We start from the raw sequence: 12,303 nt of genomic DNA on the forward strand, positions 1-12,303 counted from the left end.
GCCCACATATGCAAGCATTCTTCCCGTTTGTTTTGAACAAAAGAAAACTGAGGCTCAGGGACCTGTGGAAACTTGCCAAGGTTAACTCGGCAGTGTCTAAATTGGACTCCAGTGCTCCAGCCGCTACCTTCTCTGCCTCCGGATCTCTCACAACAATGGCTAAGCCTAATAATTTGGCATGGCTTCAGGGAGGAGGTAGAATTTGTGAAATGTCAGAAAAATATTTTTCATAGTTCAGCTTGCTTAAAATATTCCAGGCTGCTAAGTGTTGCATCCTGGCTATAACTTAGGATCCAGGCTACATATGCCCCCACACTCTGTTCAGATTAACCATCCGAATATAGATATTTGAATGAATGCATGCATGAATGAATGGATGACAGTATTGTAATTCTCTCTCCTCCAACGGACCCTTGAAGGCAGGGACCATATCTCATTAATCTGAATCCTCCCTGCCTGATTCAGAGCAGATGCCCAATAACTGTTTATTGAACTAACCTGAGAATCAACAAGAGTAGATGGTTTTCAATTATCTGCTGGCTGATATTTCAGTCCTTTTGCTTCTCATTTTTTCCATCACTCATTTGTCCCATTAGATGACGGCAGGCAGAGAAAAGGAGTGGGGGACAGTTGGCTTTCCATGCACGTGAACAGCTCGAGGGAAAGGTCTGCTGAAGAACCTATCACCAGTTATTTACCAGGTGTTCCAGTTTTCTAATGCCTCCATTATGCAAAATACCCAAATAAAGGGGGTTTATTTGGTTACAGAGTTACAGTCTGAAGGCCATAAAATGTCCAAGGTAAGGCATCAACAACCGGACACCTTCTCTAAAAGATGGCCATTGGCGTCCAGAAAACCTCTGTTAGCTCAGAAGACACGTGGCTGGTGTCTGCTTGCTCCCAGGTTGTGTTTCAAAATGGTGTTCTCCAAATTGTTGCTCTTGGGGCATTTTGTCCTCTCTTAGCTGCAGCTGCTCTTCAAAATAACACTCTCAGTTGCTCTGAGGTCCCTCTGTTTGTGAGCTCTTTTTATAGGACTCCAGTGAACTAATCAAGACCCACCCTGATTGGGTGGGGCCACATTTCCATGACAACATTCAATCAAGAGGTCACAGCCTAATTAAAGGTGTCACTCACAGTTGAGTGGGTCACATCTCTATGGAAACAGCCTAATCCAGAGATTCCAACCTAATGAATACTAATACGTGTGCCCCCACAAGACTGCATTAAAGAATATGGTTTTTTTCTGGGGGACATAATATATACAAACCAGCACACCAAGTGATGCTTCTCTGGGACTGCCCATTCACCTTGCTTCCCTGGTACCTCATGGGGAGTTAGCTTATCACTCCCATTTACCTAATTGTGGAGCTGCACACCCTGGGAATCCTCACTGTGCTTTGGATAGCTGGTAGCAACTTGGGAACCATGAAATCCAACCCCCTCATTTGCAGAGCAAGGATGCGGGCCAAAGGGAGATTAAGTACCTGGAACCTACAGAGGCTCATAATAAGTGGCTTGATGCAAGCATCCATCCATCTGTGTATAGGACATCTGCAGTATGCCAGGCTGGGGGAGGCAGTGGTGCCAGTGTGTCCCTGCCTTAATGGAGCTCATAGACTAATGGAGGAGGGGGTTTTAATCAAACATCCTCCCACAGAAAGGAAAAGTTGCCACACTGACGTGGGTTTTGAAGGTGCTGTGAGAAGATAGAATAAAGGTGGGGGAAGGCTTCTCTGGAAAGGTAATGGATGAATTGAGATCCAAAGGATAAGGAGGAGTGGACTGGATGAAGAGGACAGGGACAGCATTGCAGGAAGAAGCAGCAACATGTGCAAAGGCCCCAAGCCCATAGGGAGGGTGGCGCACTAGGGGAATGGAAAGGTGGTCCTTGTGGACGTGGACTCACATATAATCATATAATCAGAATTTCCTCCAACTCACTAAAGAAGACCACACGTGTTTCTGCGTGTATAATCCTGTAGAGAAAGTTTGAGACCCTCTGAGCTACTCAAGGAGCAAAAGGAAAGTCAACTTGCAGGTATCTGGGCGTTCAGACTTTTCCATCCTACTGGTAAATGGAGGATGGATGGTGGAAAATTCTAGAGTGCCTGCATGCATATACATTTTATTTTATTCTATTTTATTATTAAGTTTTTGTAATCTTAATACTTGCTAATAGAGCTGTGCCAGTTTGAATATATTATGTCCCCCAAAACACCATTATCTTTGATGTAATCTTGTTTGGGAGACTTATCAGTGTTGATTAGATTGTAATTCTTTGAGTGTTTCCATGGAGATGCACCCCACCCACCTGTGGGTGATAACTCTGATTGGATAATTTCCATGGAGGTGTTGCCTCACCCATTCAGTATGTGCCTTGATGAGTTTACTGGAGCACTGTATGAGCTCAGACAGAAGGAGTGAGCTTGCTACAGCCAAGAGGGACACTGAAGAATGCACAGGAGCTAAGAGAGGAGCTGCAGATGAGAGACAGTTTGAAGACAGCCATTGAAAGCAGACTTTTGTTTCAGAGAAACTAAGAGAGGAAAAACGCCCCAAGAGCAACTAGGAGTGACATTTTTGAGGAATTGCAGCCTAGAGAGGAATGTCCTGGGAGAAAGCCATTTTGAAACCAGAACTCTGGAGCAGACTCCAGCCACGTGCCTTCCCAGCTAAAAGAGGTTTTCCAGATGCCACTGGCCATCCTCCAGTGAAGGTGCCCTTTGTTGATGGACACTTTATGGCCTTAAGACTGTAACTGTGTAACCAGATAAACTCCCTTTATAAAAGCCAATCCATCTCTGGTGTTTTGCATTCCAGCAGCATTAGCAAACTAGAACAAGAGCTATGTGTTGTCGAGATTAAATGAGATAATATAAGTGAAAGTTCCTAGAACGGGCCTGACATTAGCATTAGCAGTTGCTCAATCAATGTTCAATCGGAAGCTGTACCCTGTTCTCTGAACAGCTAGGGAAAAGAACTTGGCCACCTGCTTCCTGACTTTCCAAGCTGGTCCTTTCAGTTGGGGCCGGTAGTTGGTTGAATGACGATGACCACCACCACCACCCCCCAGAGGATAGGTCCACACCCTCACCCCAGAACCTGTGACTGTGGCCTTATTTGGGGAAAGGGTCTTTGCAGATGTCATTGTTAAGACTCTCGGGATGAAGTCTTCCTGGATTATCTAGGGTGGCCCGCAATCCAGGGACAGGTGTCCTTGTGATAGAAGAAAAGACAGAGAAGAGAAGGCCGAGTGAAGATGCAGACAGAGAACGGAGTGATGCAGGCACGAGCCAAGGAACTCCTGGAGCCACCGGTGAAAGAGGCAAGGAAGTTCCCTCCCCTAGAGCCCTCGGAGGGTGCAGGGCCCTGCTGACACCCTGATTTAAGACTCCTGGCTTCCAGCACTCTGAGAGAATCAGTTTCTGTTGTAAGCCACCAAGTTCATGGTCATTTGTTACAGCAGCCCTCAGACACTAATGCAGGACCCCACGTGTACAAGCTCAAGTGCTTGGGTATTTGTTGCATCTCACAGACGTATGAGGGTAGGGTGGGGTGGTGACGATGGGGTGAGATTTGCCGAGCACTTACCGTACCAGGCACTGGGCAAGCACTTATCATGTGTAAACTCATTTAATCCTCAACCACGATGCTCTGAGGTCGATTCTATCTTCTTTATTTTATGGCTGATGAGCATGAGGCACAGGTCACTCAGCTGGAAGGTGGTAGAGCTGGGACTCAAACCAAAACCCACTCACCCAACCACATCGGGAGTCTGCCCAGAGAGCTGAGAGTATGATCCCATTTGCTCAAATTCTCTTGCACTACTCTGGACACTGTCCATTGGTGGAAAAAGGGCCAAAGAACCCAAATGTCCCCGTGACACCTACTGCCTTTAAGCTTCCCTGCAAGCAGCCTGGGAGAGATTTACCCACCTGGAAGTCTCAGAAATTTCCCCAACTCCAGAGGCTCCCCAGACAGCTCCAGGGACAGAGAACTTTGGCTGGATGGGCCAGAGCTGACCAAGACCCAGCGAGGGGATGATTTTGGATTCATTCATAAGAGGAGTTTCCCACCCCTGGGAAATTGCTTAGTCCTTCTCCAGGCTGCCACATTTTCCCTTCCTCAAGTCTAATTAAAATCAGACCATGCCGCCCCCCACAAAAGAAATGGAAGTTTGACAAAATCAGGTCAAATTCCCCTATTTGGTTGGCAGAAATATTATTGAGCAATAAGAAATCACTGTCAAGTTTTTCCTTCGTGTGAAGTATCTGCTCTTCTCTCCCTTGTACCCAGGGCCTTAGGGAGAGTCCCACGGGGAAAATGAAAGAGAAAAAGAGAGGCTGCTAAGAAGCTGTCACATGGGGAAAGAATTCTAATTGTTCATGTTTCCCCAAAGGGCAGAGTAATAGGGAAGCAGATTTTGATCCAAATTAGATGGCCCTTTATATCATTCCGAGTTGTCCCCAAGATTCAGAGGGACCGCCCTGGGAGGCGGTGGGTTCCCTGTCCTGCCCTGTGTTCAGCCTGGGCATCCACTTGGTAGAGAGAAATTTTCCGTATGGGGCAGAAGGAGACAGGCCCGGTGACCCTGCAGTTTCCTTCCAAACCTGAGATGCAGCCTCTGTGATGAGGCCACCTTGTGATGGGAGTGTCTCTGCCCACGGGTCGGACACTGGGGATTTGAGAGGGGCTGGACAGTCAGAACCACCACAGCTTTGGAAAAACCTCCCTGAAAAGTGGACTTGGCCGCCCACCCCGTGTAACCAACCACCTCACCAGGTGGCGTTCACTGAACAGACACTCGTTGAGTATCCTGTGTGGCCAGACACTGCAGGGCTCGTCCATGTCCTCATCGACCTTACAGGAAGGACAATTAACTAGGCAGTTTGCAGACAGGGTGACAACAGCTGTGCTGGGAGGCGCAAATGTGGGAGCATTTAACAAGACGCATCTGGGAGCAAAGGAGGACAGTGGGTGAAGCTGGGACACCCTGTCCAGCGGGAAGGTGACGGGTCCCTGACGGAGAAACACGTCTGGGAGAGCTCAGCCCACAGTGGTGGAGTAGACAGACCCATGGGGAGGATGGCCCAAAGAGGGTCAGAACTGGATCCTGCAGGGCCCAGGGCTACAGGAAGGCCTGGGGCATTGTCCCCAGGTGGTTGGTGAAGGCCCTGAAGGCTTTAAGCAGAGTGACTGGAAGTGTCACTGGAGGTGTGGGAGGACAGCCTCAGGCCACGGGGCCTGGGCCTCGGCTGGCGGCCTGGGATTTACGTCCTGCCTGGCCCTGAGACCGGTTCAGGGAAGCAAGCACACGCGTCGCTGGTCGTGCGCAGGAGAACTTGGGGGGGTGCTTGTGTTGTCTGGGTGTGCTGCTTCCTTCAACGGAGGACCCTTTTATTGGAGAAGAAATCAGATGTAGCCGTGGCATCCGCTCCTTGAGTGCAGGCCCTCCCAGCTGGCTCCTGGGCTTGGACGTGAGCAGACGCCCCCTGGAGAGGGATCGGACTTCTGCCTTCTGCTCCCAGCAGCCGCCCAGTCTCCTCTGGGGAGCTCTGCCCAGCTCTCTAGCTCAAGTCTCTGCCCACTGCCCCCCGCCCTGGAACAGGCCCGGACCATCGGCCCATGTCCGGGATTTCTACAAAGGCCAAAAAAGAAAAACTGACATCGTCTCCCCTTCTCTGGGTCACTCTTTGACCTCACAATCTTTTTTTTTTCTTCTTAAGAGCCTTATTCAGCATTTTTTCTTTATTAATTCATAGGGTTGGAGGATTATGGATATTTGTGTCCATAAGACATTACACAATCATAAAAACACATTGATAGGTGGAGAGCCACCCTAATACTGAGATTTGTCTGTAAAGTGAGTTTTTACCAATCACTGAAGAGACATTTCCATTTGGTTTATCATATGAGAGAGAGAGAGAGCGGGAAGGAGGGAAGGAAGAAGAGCGAGAAAGAGGGAGACTATACTCACACACACATAGGTGGGTTTGCTTATACATAAGGCCCTATTTTTCCACCTGGCCTTCCGCAGGGGAAAGTGAAGCAGTATTCACTGAGCACCTGGCATGTACCAGGACCTGTGTGTTTGCACCCCTCACCTGGGACCCTCCAAGGGGCCTGTGGTTATGTATTATCAAAATGTGGCTCAGTAAAGTCAAGTCACTGTCCCAGGGCACATGCAAACCAAGTAGCAGACCTGGGGCCCCAGACTTCTCCAACTCCGCAGACCCAGCTCTTTCCCCTGAGCCCCACTGCGGCCAGTACCCCCAGTCCTGCACAAGGACCCACTGTTCTTCAGTGCCATTCGGAGAAGGGAAAGAAACAGCTGGCTGCTCTCCTTGGGCCCTGTTTCCTGGGGTCTTGAGAACTTTCCAGGTGGAAATCCAACCAGAGGCAGCCTCCTTTGCAAAGGCGGTGACAAGCCTGTCTGCTGGGAGAGGTCCCCTTCCTTGGGGAGCACAGGGGGAGGCTGGCTATGGTTTCCTGTGCCACTGAGGGGGTGACGTGGCTCCTCAGTGGACCAGCCGTAAGGCACGTGGCCCTGGTGGGTGCCTGGGAAGCAGGAGTGCCCGCTGTCGCCAGGTGGCTCCGTGCAGGGAGCGGCACTAAGGCCAGGCGGGGCCGTGGGACTGGCCAGGTGGAACCCGGGGCCTGACATTAAGCAGGTTGTTTAATCAGTTTCTTCTCCAGAAAATGGTTACAGAAGCCACCTCCCTCCCTGGTTAGCGTCAGAAGTAAATGCGGTGACCCATGTCCTCACTCCACCACAGGCCTGGCTCGTGTCGAGTGTGACATAGGGAGGAGCTGCTGTCCCCGGTGTTTCAATCGTGATCATTACTGGTTTTGAGTGTGGCTGCAGATGGGTCCTGTGACCTGGGGAAAGTCTTTCCCTCTCTGCCCTTCTGTTTCTTTCCGTGTGAAATGAGCGATGCTGTCAACCTCGAGTCTAAGGGCCCCTGGAGCTCTTACCCCTCTGTGACTTTTACGGGATCCCTCTGGATGGCAACATATCCCAAGAACCCCTCTGGAATCTGTTTTCAGCCACCGACATTTCTTCCGCAGGTTGGTTGCTTAACTCTAATACACTCAGTCTTATTCCCAGGAGTTTCTAGGGAATGTGGGTATGTTCGACATCCAGACATGAGAAGTAAGTTACGGTGTAGATGACCTGTTGATTGACGCCTGGGGCTGAGGATCCTGGTCTTCATGTTCTTGGTCCCCTGTACAAAAAAAAAATTCTCAGGGCTTTCTCAGTCAGAGAAGTGGCCAGGCAGTAACACAGTCGTAACTGTGAAGGAGGCAAAGAAAAAAAAAACAGTGGGCTCAGGAGCTTACAGATGTGATAAGCCGAGCCTGTCGCAGGGTGCTGCCCGCGTCCTTTCCAGCTCTGCGCCCTCCCCTTGGGTCACTGTCCCAGGCTCTCTGGATCCCAGGAGCCCTCCGAGGGAATTGTGGAGGTCCTTGGACTGCTTTCTTTACGTCACAGTGTATCAGAATTAAACACTTCTCCATACTGACTCTTAATAAATACTGTTTGTTAAAAGAACACAGAGTTGGGGTTGCCAGGGTTTGATTCCTGGCTCTGCCATTTACTAGATGTACAACGTTGGGTGAATTATTTAGCTTTTCTGTGCCTCAGTTTCCTCAGGTGTAAAATGGGGGTGATAATAGTATCTATACTCTCAGGGTTGATATAAATAGTAAATAAAAAGTACACTTGAAGTGTCTCATCCTGTTGTTGTTGTTATTATTACATATCCCTAGTATGTTTGGAAAAGGCTCCATCTAACAAAAATCACAAAAGCATGCAAAGTACTCACCGTGTGCCAGGCCCGATCCCAAATGCTGACATATCTCAGCTCATTTACTCTTCACAACTCTACAGAGTGGATGCTGTTATATCCCCATTATACAGAAGAAAAACCAAGCCCTAGAGAGATTAAGTCACCTGCAAAGGCCCCACAGCTTGTCAGTGGACTAGTGATGTCCCGAATCCGGATTTGACTGTTAGGTACCTGTTAGCAGCCACTCTGAGCGGCATCCTCTCCAGGAGTAATCAAAGGGTCTTATAGTAATGGGACAAAAAAAAAAATCACAGGCCACCACTTTAACTTGCCCAGAAAATCGTGTTTTCAAAGGCGGTCTTCTGGAGATGCTTCCAATGACGTCAGATGGGGCTCGGGAATCCTACTCGGTTAGAGCAGGCCCCGGACTGGAAGGGCGCAGGTCTCTCCTCGCACCCCGACGGCTTTGGAAGAGACCTCCCCGGCAGAAGGGACCTCCCCGGCAGAGCAGGGAGAGGCAGCTGCCGAGCCTCCCACCAGAGCGTGCCGGTCACCCCTGACGTCTCTCTCTGGCTTTGTGTTTCCCTTCCAGGGGAGTCCGTCAGAACCGCCCTGCTGTTGAAGGGGACACACTGTCCTTGCAGAGAGAAGAGAAGCCCCTCTCCCCCGTGGGCGCCTTCACCGCCGACTCCCAGTGGAGCTGCCAAGCTCGCGTGTGCCTGGTGGGGGCGGCAGCCCCTGCTGCTTCTGCACGCCCCCACCCCCCAGAGGACTGTGGGAGTTGTTCCTAGTGCCCAAGTCCTAACCACTGCGTTTTCAATGGGTCCTTGTAAATAGTTTGCTCCTTTACCCCGGCCCCCTTGCTATACTGGAACCGATTTGTACAATGTGGGAATTTTGTTACCTTTTTAATCAAGGGCAACTTACTTTTCCAACACTACCATTGTAAGGTGTTTTCCAGGACGGAGGGCTGATCACCTGTGCTTTTCTCTTTTCTCCTTTTATTTTTTTTTAATTTTTATTATTATTTTTTTGGATGTTAGCATTAGTGCCATTGTATCTACTGAATTTTAGGTAGGAAGAATTTTTTGTTTTTTAAGGTAGTGTGAAATTGGGGAGAGTTCTCTGTGGGAAGGGCTGAGGTGACCACTGTTACAACTTGGAGTGGGTTTACAGACGGCAGCTCTTCCAAGTCCAGTGCATTTCTAGTTCTTCCCCTGCTGCCTTTGGGGTCCCTGCCTTAGCCACGCACAAGGCTTTCTCAGCTGCCAAGAGGCAAGCCTGAGTTCTCAGCGGTTTGGCTTTTTCAGCCAGACCTTGGGTCCAGCCAGCACTGGGAGACCTGGGCAGCAGGCAGCCGTCCTCTTTACGCACTGTCTTAACTACCAGCAGAAAGGGCTCCACGTTTGTTAGCATTATTACGTTCATGAAGTTAAAACAAAACAGATCTTCATAGCTACATGGTACAAAGATGAAGAGCTTGGATTTTATTTCTGTTCTTAACTGCCTTTTCTCGGAGTAGTATTTGACAAGTTTTCAGCTTGAGGCCTCACCATGAATTGATTTTGTTTGTTTGTGTGTTTGTTTGGGGCCAATTTTAGATTCCTGAGTGCACTTTTTTGTTGTTGTTAGTCCTAATTTTTAAGGAAGAAAAACCAAGAGACAGACCCGGTGTAAATGTTGCAATATGAATTGTGTTTGCAATCCCCTTGCCCCCCGCCACCCCCTGTTTGAGTACACTGCACAGATAAAATGCTAGGGAGTTTGAATAAAACCAATTTTTCTAACTCGTTGCTCATTTGTTGTAACTCAATAAAGCAAAGACTAAACATTTTTCTAACCTTTCCCTCTGCTCCTTGTTCTTCATTGCCGTCCGGCTCCCAGGGCACCACGCCAGAGTTGTGACCGAGCCACCTCCCGGGATTGCCACGGTTCCCATTTTCCATGTTGGTGAGGTCAGACCTTGCAGACAGGACTTTAAAAACAAGGTGTGACTGTTGCCTTAGGAATCATCGACATATCTCTTTGACCCAGAGAGGTTTTATAGGCCCTGCCTTCTCCAGGGACTGTCACGAGATCCATGAAGTACTGCAGAGAGCAGCACAGGAGTGGGGGTCAGGAGACCTGCCGGCTGCACCCCCCTTTGGTCCCTCTCAGGTGACCCCAGGTAGGTCACATCACCCGCCCAGGTGGCTGGTGACAGGGATGCTGTGGTTCCTCGAGACGGCCAGCTTGTAAGGGACTCTGTCCAGGCGAGGTTTGAAGGCTCCCTCTCTGTACATACAGTGACGTTTGTCTAGACCCTGGATCCCAAACTTGAGTGGGCACCGGGATCAGTGGAGGGCAGGTTAGGGTTTGGGAGTCTGTGGGACTGGTTTGGAGCCTGAGAATGTGCATCGCTAACAAGTTCCCAGGAGAGGCTGACAGTGCTGGTGCAGGGACCACGCTTTGAGAACCATCATCCACAAGCTTCATTCTTACAGGGACTTACAGACTTTTTGTCACTTTACTAAACTAAACATGGATTTTTTCAGATAAGGGAAAAGACCCTTGCCTGCCCCCCATACTTCCTCTCCCCCCTGCCCTCACTTCCCAAAATACAGAAGATATTTGGGAAAAATCAGAGATTCAGGACAGCCTGGCCTTCTCTGGAAGACCCTCAGTCGCTCCCTCGCAGAATTCCTTGCTCCTTCCTCTAGCCTCATGGCACCATGTCCATCTCGTCCTACAGCCTTTATCATTGAGAGTCTGGTCAGCTTTGTCAGTTCCTCCAAACTGAAACCAGTGGCCATAGATCCTCCAAACCTGTATCTCTCTAATAATCCCCCTTATTTGCCTTACTAATCAGCAGAGTTGAAGATACATAGCTATTCAAAAATAAAAAAAATAATAGCTCTCATTTTATATTGAGTGCTTACCATGAGTCAAGCTTTGTGCTGTTTTGCATGTATTTTCCTATTTGATCTTTACAGCTCAGGAGTAGACTAGCGAGGCCCCAAATCCTGTGAGATAGGTGCCCCCATTTGGCTGACCAGAAGACTGAGGCTTAGTGAGGTTTTGTAATGTCCCCAAGGCCATGAAGACACCAAGCGGCTGTGGTGGAAGTACGCTGACCTTGCCTATTAGGCAGCCCTTCTCCCTTCTGATGAAAGCAGCCTCTCCTCTGGGAACTGCCCTTCCTGTCCCATGAGGCTCTGATGAGGCCACTGACAGGACTTGCCCCAGAACGTAATCCCTACCTGGCCCACTGTCACCCCAGCCCCTGGCCCCAGTGATGGGTGTAAGGAATGGACCCGTGAGCCAAGCTAGGCCAACTGTGCCTCTTCTGAGAGATGGATGCAGGGAGAAACAAGCTGACTCGCTCTTCAGCAGATTAAGAAGACGCAGGCCTGGGGTTGACCACAGCTGTTCTCCCTGCCGTGGGGAAGAAGCCTTGCTGCCAAGTACAAACTCAGGAAAGCAAGTATTTTAGAATACAGGCTGTTCTGGTTTGCTAATGCTGCCACTATGCATAATACCAGAAATGGACTGGTTTTTATAAAGGGGATTTATTTGGTTACAAAGTTATAGTCCTGAGGCCCTAAAAGTATCCAAACAAAGGCATCAACAATAGGTGCCTTTACTGGAGAACACTGATGGCGTCCGGAAAACCTCTGTCAGCTGGGAAGGCACGTGGCTGGCATCTGCTCTGGGGTTCTGGTTTCAAAATGGCTTTCTCCCAGGACATTTTTTCTCTAGACATCTGGGAGTGTTCGCTTAGTTTCTCCTAGGCAAACTCCAGGCTAGCAAAAGTCTACTTTCAATGGCCATCTCCAAAATGTTTCTCTTGACTGCAGCAGTACTGAGCTCCGTCTGTCTGAGCTTTATAGGGCTCAGGTAAACTAATCAAGACCCAGGCTGAATGGGCAGGGCCACATCTCCATGGAAATAATCTAATCAAAGGTGTTACCCACAGTTGGGTGGGTCACATCTCCATGGAAACAACCTAATCCAAAGAGTCCAACCTAATCAACACTAATACATCTGTCCCCACAAGACTGCATTAAAGAATATGGCATTTTAGGGGACATAATACATCCACACACACACAGGCTAAGCTTCGGCAATAAAGAAACCCCAAGATGCAGAGTTTCAAACAAGATAGAAGTTCCTTTCTCTCTCAGGTAACAGGGTGGGCTGTCAGGCCGTGCTCCACTCTCCACACAGGCATCCAGGGACCCAGGCTGTTCTGCTGTCCTCAGCAGGTGGCTTCCGTCTCTGGGTCAGAGCTGGTTGCTTCCATTACCCTCATCCGCACAGCCAAAGGTCCCTCACAAGACCACGTCCACGTTCCAGCCTGTTTTAGTTTCCCGTCTGCTAAAATAAATACCATGCAATGGGTTAGCGTAAACAATGGGAATTTACTGGTTCAAGGTTTTGAGGCCAGGAGAAGTGCAAAATCAAGGCATCATCGAGGTGATTCTTTCTCCCAGAAGACTGTGGCATTCTGGAGCTGGTTCTTGGCAATCCT

General features: G+C 49.3%; 1 protein-coding gene across 4 annotated transcripts in view; it reads left to right on the forward strand.

The window, feature by feature from the left end:
- ZHX2 (zinc fingers and homeoboxes 2) overlaps positions 1-9,627 on the forward strand; it is a 162,186-nt gene extending 152,559 nt beyond the window's left edge. For all 4 annotated transcript variants that reach the window (XR_005211619.1, XM_037802908.1, XM_037802911.1 and 1 more), the window contains one exon: positions 8,386-9,627. The gene's annotated coding sequence lies outside the window, so the exon portion shown is untranslated. The remainder of the gene's footprint in view (positions 1-8,385) is intronic.
- Positions 9,628-12,303: the final 2,676 nt, after the last annotated feature.

The sequence above is a fragment of the Choloepus didactylus genome, chromosome 14 (assembly GCF_015220235.1).
Source record: "Choloepus didactylus isolate mChoDid1 chromosome 14, mChoDid1.pri, whole genome shotgun sequence".
Lineage (NCBI taxonomy): Eukaryota > Metazoa > Chordata > Mammalia > Pilosa > Megalonychidae > Choloepus > Choloepus didactylus.